The sequence below is a fragment of the Belonocnema kinseyi genome, chromosome 7 (assembly GCF_010883055.1).
Source record: "Belonocnema kinseyi isolate 2016_QV_RU_SX_M_011 chromosome 7, B_treatae_v1, whole genome shotgun sequence".
Lineage (NCBI taxonomy): Eukaryota > Metazoa > Arthropoda > Insecta > Hymenoptera > Cynipidae > Belonocnema > Belonocnema kinseyi.
Window position 1 is genome coordinate 73,003,831 of NC_046663.1, and position 6,732 is coordinate 73,010,562.

A 6,732-nucleotide genomic window follows, 5' to 3' on the forward strand; every position below is an offset into this window, starting at 1 on the left:
TTTGATGACCCTGTATATTCACCTATAGATTATAGGGAAGTGACATTATAGCGAAGCGGAACATAGTTGTTGCACTTTGTTGTCGGAAACTTTTGTTGAATTATTTTCTTTGGGAAAATGTAACATGTAGATTAGGAAGACTCCATCTGATTAAGTTTACCAGAACATCTGCTTATGTTGACCAAAACGTTGTATTCTTAAGCTGCCAGAAAACTGTCTAGTAAATATTTCTGGTTACATTTACCCGAATTTCTGGTAACATTAATCAGAACATTGTCAACCAGAAACTTCTGTACTTTTAACCAGAATTTATAGTAACAGCATATTTAACACACTTTTCTATTCGAATTAACCAGAATTCTGGTTGATTCAACCAGAATTTTTTTTGAGTGCGTGATTATAGTATTATAGTAAATAATACTAAAATATTGAAGAATATAATGTAGCGAAAAGAAACCACAAAGGACCGATTTGTTTTAGACCACTCATAATCTTATATAGAAGTACAGTTAAACTCTTCTATAACCCCGATTTCGGGACTGACAGTGGGTGGCAACTAACTCATTATAGCCTGCTCCGCTTTTGTTTGTTCACGCCTGACTGCTCGCCTGAGCGACAGCCACAGATCCCGCGCACCCCGCGCAACCCTATTACACCTATATGCGGCGCGGCGTTAATTCTCGGAAAGACTATAGAAGGGAGGGCTATTGAAGATTATGACTGTATTTGAAATCTTTGAAATATAGTTTGTAATCTGCAAAAATCATTTAAAATCCCCTAAAATACTTGTAATCAATAATCATTGAAGGCCCTACAAAGTACTTTAAATCATGTAAAATTCTTCGAAATTTTTAGCAATCGTACCTAAAATACGTACGTAAAATCGTTGTAAAAATTGGAGGTCGTATAAAATCCCTTAAATCTGGTAACTCTCTTTGAAATTACTTGAAATGTATAGAAATTTAAAAAAATTCTTTGACGTCTCTTGAAATTTACGAAATATCTTGATAAAATCTTTTAAAGAATTTCATTTTTTTAATTTCTTCATGCCGCTTAAAATGTTTGAAATCTGTAGAGATCCCTTGTTATAATCCTTGCAAATCTTTCCCGGGGTAAAGTTCTAATACTCGGCAATCCTCCCTGCATGCTTTGTCACGAAAAATAGAGTTATGCGCGAGGTTGGAGAGAGCTTTTCAGTCCTCGTTTTTCCTTAAAAACGCTCGAAAATTGCGAATTCGGAAATAAGTAGGCTTCCGCAAGCATTAAAGATACTTTAGCGAGCACTTGTGAAACATTGAATATTTGTTTGAAATCTCGCTACGTGCTCGCTCAGTACTCTAAAATCATCGGCCAAACTCGGTTTGACAGAGCACGGAGGGAGTTTTAGGATATCGCAAAAGCCTCTTTAATGCTCGTGGAAGCCTACTTATTTCCGAATTCGCAATTTTCGAGCGTTTTCGAGGAAAAACGAGTACTGAAAAGCTCTGTTCAGCCTCGCGCAGAACTCTATTTTTCGTGACAGACCATACATGGAGGATTGCCGAGTATTAGGATTTTACCCCGGGTTCTTTCATGAGAATGTAAAAAATACTGATAGAAATATTCAGAAACTTACGAATTTTTTAAGTGATAAAAGTAAAAGAACATTTTTATGAAATTTCTAATAATTTTATGTAACCGTGTCTTTCGTTTTTAATATTTTTTATAAAATTGCGATATTGCAACGGAATAATTTTCTTTAATTTTCCTAAATTTACGCAAAATAGCACGTGAGTTCTGTTACATGTAACGACACATAAAACTTCCGTTACTCGAAACTTATAGTTTTGTTGTTACAAGTTTCTGCATGTTGATTATAACGCATCACACATCAGAAAATTCTATAGTTGTATCTGAAAATGATAAAATTTTTAACTGTATTTTCGTAAATTTATCATTATTTTTTCAAAAAATTTCATCAAATAAAGAGAAAAATTTCTAAAAAAATTTCTAAATTTCTTAATGAATGTTATTTTATTTATTATCTTATCTTCAAAATAGTGCTAGGCAATAGTTTACACACATATCTTTCACACTTTTCAAATATTAGTAGTCCTGCCATTTTTTAAGTTCGAACTTCTAATCTTTTTATTAAGAATATTTTTTTGCATTTAAGGATTTTCCGCTTCGAATATTTTCGTAAATATTTTTTTAACATCAAGGAAATTTTTAATTATTATTTCATATACTTATAATAAAATAGTGCTAATTTTATGTGTATTGCTAATGAAGTAACTTTTTAAAAATGAGATAAATAGTTAAAATGTTGCAAATCTTGAGTGCATTCTACGCAAGATTTGATAAGTTTAAAACAATTTTAAGTTACACTTAACTTTTAACTGACATTTTTGGAAGGCTGAAATAATAGTTATTTGTTCATCTAATTCTTTATTCCTTCGGGGGCCCCCAAAGTATTATGTGACATAACAGTCACCTTACCTTGCACCTTTTTTTTAAAAAATTAAGAAGAATTAAAAAGTTTATTTACTTTTCAAATTTTCATTATTTATAACATACTGAAACTTGGGAAAAAACTTTAAACTCTTAATTAAATAAAAATATGTGGAACTGAAGTACATTGTAGATTTCAACAAAGTAATTTTATCCACATAGGAACACAGTTGACATTACCAATAAAAAAAGTATTTTAATTGTTTTCAAAATTTCGTAGTTCCTGTTAGAAACCCTTGTAGTCACGGTCCGATGTTCGTCCGTCCATCATTCTTTTTTCTTGGGAAGTGAAGTTTGGGGCGGGAAAGGAGAGAAACTGAGGGGGAGTAATTAATGTGAGGTAATGGGAAGTAGGAGAATGCCGGGGAAGGGAGGGTAAGTCCGTAAGTAAGGACGAGTAAAGGAGGGGAAGTGATGAGAAGGGAGGATGAGACGGGGAAGTGTGGGGGAAGGAGGTCAATGGATAGGGGATGTTTTAGGGAAGTTAAGATCAGTAGGGGATGAGAAGCAAGGAGTTGCGATTGAAGGGAAAGATAAGGGAAGTAATGGGAGGGATATAGGGGATGTTATAGGAATGGAATTATGGGAGGTAGGAGAAGAAGGTAAAAGGTAGGAAAAGTAGGTGAAAGGAGGGCAAGTGGGGAAAAAAATATTGGAGGCGGAGACTCGAACAACTTAATTAACGTCTTAATCGGCTGCGAAACCCTTTTTTGTAGGCGCACAGCGTTACTTTGACTAGTTTTTGGTCAAATAATTTCGAAAATTGTTACGAATTACCGATATCATTACTTTAAAAAATTTTATTTTTTATTTTTAATTAATGTCACCGTTATCTTGATCAAAAATATTAATGGTCAGATTGTTATAACAAGCAAAGTGTTAGTTCCAAACCCAGTAAAACTTGGAAAAATATGTTCGATGAATATAATAAAATTGGAAGAGATTTAAAGGGTGTTATGGAATTAGTAAAACTTTTCGAGGTTTGATAACATTGAACTATAAAGAATCACAATACGGTGTAGGATAACGTTGACGTGTTCCGTTTCCGGTGTTTATTGGCCACCGTGTGGAACCGATTTACAAACTGCTTTCTGACTACTCCCTACCCGCTACCGCACACGAAGACCAATTCAGACACACTCGTCACGCTTAACTTCGATGCATCGTTAACAGCTCAAAGTGTCGCTAAGGAATTTCCCGAATATGGTCTGAAATTGATTGCCTCCCAAATTAGTTGGACTAGTTTTGAACGTGCTCGAATTTCCATAATTTGGTTTCTATTGCTTCAATCAAAACGATAACTATTAACAAATCATGGATCTTATTAGTATTTAATAAATTTATATCAATAATTTAGGAAATATTGTAATCTAATTTCGTTCTTGTATAATTTCTACTAACAATACATTTGCATGATGATTCAAAATACTGAAATTTTAAGCCTTCTGATTGGAAGAAAAAAAAACGAAAATGGAAACCTCTCGAATATTTGAGTGGGAAATCTTTTAATTGACAAATATAAAAAAGTAGCCACATATTAAGAAATAAATATTTCATTTAAATATCCCTGATTTTTAATAATCCAAGCACATGCAATTTCACAAAAGAGAAGTCCAACTAACCAGGATACGTTAGGGAAACTGGGCGATTCCTAATTATATATTTTATGTTTCCGGAATAAAAATTCTAAAGATTTTTTATTTTTTTCTGTAAAATAAATGTCAAACTTGATTAAGGGTGTTGGTGAAATCCAACTTTGAATTTTTTTTATAGGTACGGCACTGACTTAATATATATTTTTTCCGAAGGATTTGCGAACGAAAGAAAGAAAACTTGTTGAATATCCGGGTTTTTGCGAGATCCTCGGTTCAATAATATGTTGAAAAATCAAAAAATTTGTTAGAATCGTTTGCAAATTTATTTTTTTACTCACAATTCTGACATAATAGAAGAATTCTCGAGATATACCAGGTTTTCAAAGGGCCACGCCTTGATGATGGTGACCCTAAATTTTGCGAAATACGTTGCGAAATGGAGAGAAAGTCAGACAAAATTAATATGCGCCGATACCGTATATTGCATACCGTAGATTACAGGAATAGCCTTTTGTGATATCTTGTATTGTTCACAAGTAAAAAATTCTAGTTATAAAAAAAATTTTCCGTTCTACAAAATAGTTTAGCCCGCAAAAAACTGATAGGATTCCTCTCTTTTACGAACAGAAACTAAACAAATATGGGAAAAAATAAAAAGGTGTAGGTTTCCAGAAAATCTTCCCTATATTTTTCATCGAATTTTGAGAACAGGAAAAGACAATTTTCGGATAAGCCCCATTGTTTTTTAAATATTTTTACAAAGTTTCTGCTAATATAAAAACGGCAACCTATCGGTTGTATGTGGGTTAAACAATGTTTGCGGTCGGTAATTTTGTTTAATATTCTTTTTTCTCGTGAGCGATACAAGATATTACAAAAGAGCAAAACGTATTTTTTTATAAAACTTTTCTAAATGTTTAAACGTTTATTTGAACATTTTTTTTATCTTTCGTTTTTCCCAAGAGAAATACAAACATTTTATTTGTATGGCTCATAAATACGAACGAAATTCAGGAGATATATAGTGCAAATTACCATCTATTTAAAAAAAATTAAAATTTGAGAAATTTTGTTGTTGAGAAAATCCACTTTCAAAAATTTTAGAAAAACATCCGCTTTTTGCCCTTTTTCAACATTTAAAATTTTTTGGATCAATTGAAAGAACAAGGTTTCCCTTTCCTACGTCGTATGAAAAAAATCCCGAATATCCTACGCTCGTTCACAAAATACTGCATTTTGAAAAAATTCAGAATTCGCAGATAATTTTCAAAACATTTTAAAAAATCGAAACATTATATTTTAATAAAGTATTACTGTTATAAAAAATAATAGGCCCCTAATGAACCTCGACGGCTCAGGCGGTTTGGCGCTCGGACTTCACGTTAGAGATCCAGGATTTGATCGCTGAGCCAGTAACTCTAGAAATTTTGTTATGTACTTTTACTAAGGTTCTGATGTTTTGGATCCCACCTTATGCTGTAGATCCCCCATCATGCACTTGACTGCAGCCCTGATAATATAAATATCTATCTTTAAAAGTCTAAATGAAACACCAAGTAGACTTTTCTTGCATTTTTTCCTGATTTGAAATGATCATCGGATTTTAGAATCCATTCAACAAAGGCAGATCTGAAACTCAGAATTTTTAAAACTCATCAAAAAAATTTAGTTTAAATGCGCTCAGTCATCCTTTTTTCTGCGAATCTGAAATTCCTTTTCCATACAATCTTCCCAAAAAAATCCCCCCCTCCACCTAAAAAAAAGTAGAAAATTCCCAAGATTCGGAGAAGATTGATTCTAAAACTCTCAGCAATAACCATCAACATAATCTAAATTTTATCTTGTACCTGAAGCTAGAAAAACTTTTAAAATCCGATCTTCATCCGCGATCCGTTATCAAAATCCACAAAAGATCGAAGGTTTGCAAAATGTTCCCGCTGACGTTACGCGATCGGATGTGAAGATCGGACAGCAGGGAAGATCCACCACCAGACTACCTCATGGGGTTCGCTTTGTTCCGTGGTAGGGGGTTGTGCCTCCCCTGAGCTCGACCAATCCACTGGCTCCATTTCCCGCCTCACGACCAATCAGCAAATCCAAGACCCGGCCGTACTGCGAGAAACATGAACCGAAAAAAAAACAGAACCACAACGCTTCTGCATTGCATTACGAGAGGTTGACTGACTTGCTGACTTGGTCACTCAGTGACCATATCGCGTTGAAACTCCCATAAAAAATCAATTGACAATTATTCCACCTCCTCAATCGGTTTTTATACCAACTTTATCCAAAAGTGTCATTCAGGTGCTCGATTCGAAAAGGTGATGTTCATTCTGAGTTTGAGTTCAGTGATCATGTGCTGTGAAAATATAGTGGCAAGGATTATAAATTAAAATATTGCTAGGGGGTTCGAAAAGGAATTCAAATATAGCTTACGGTGATCATTAGTTTCATAGATGAAATACAGAAACTGAAGACTGACTAATTGATTTCCCAGTGAGTAGAGTAATTAAAAATGTACAGATTCAAAATCAAACCATAATTCTAGACTGCTGTTATAATTCTGCCTTTTACCCCTTCCATTGTAAATTGTCAATAGCGTTTCCTGTCAATACGTGAAGGAATAGATTTATGAATGGAAAGGTGT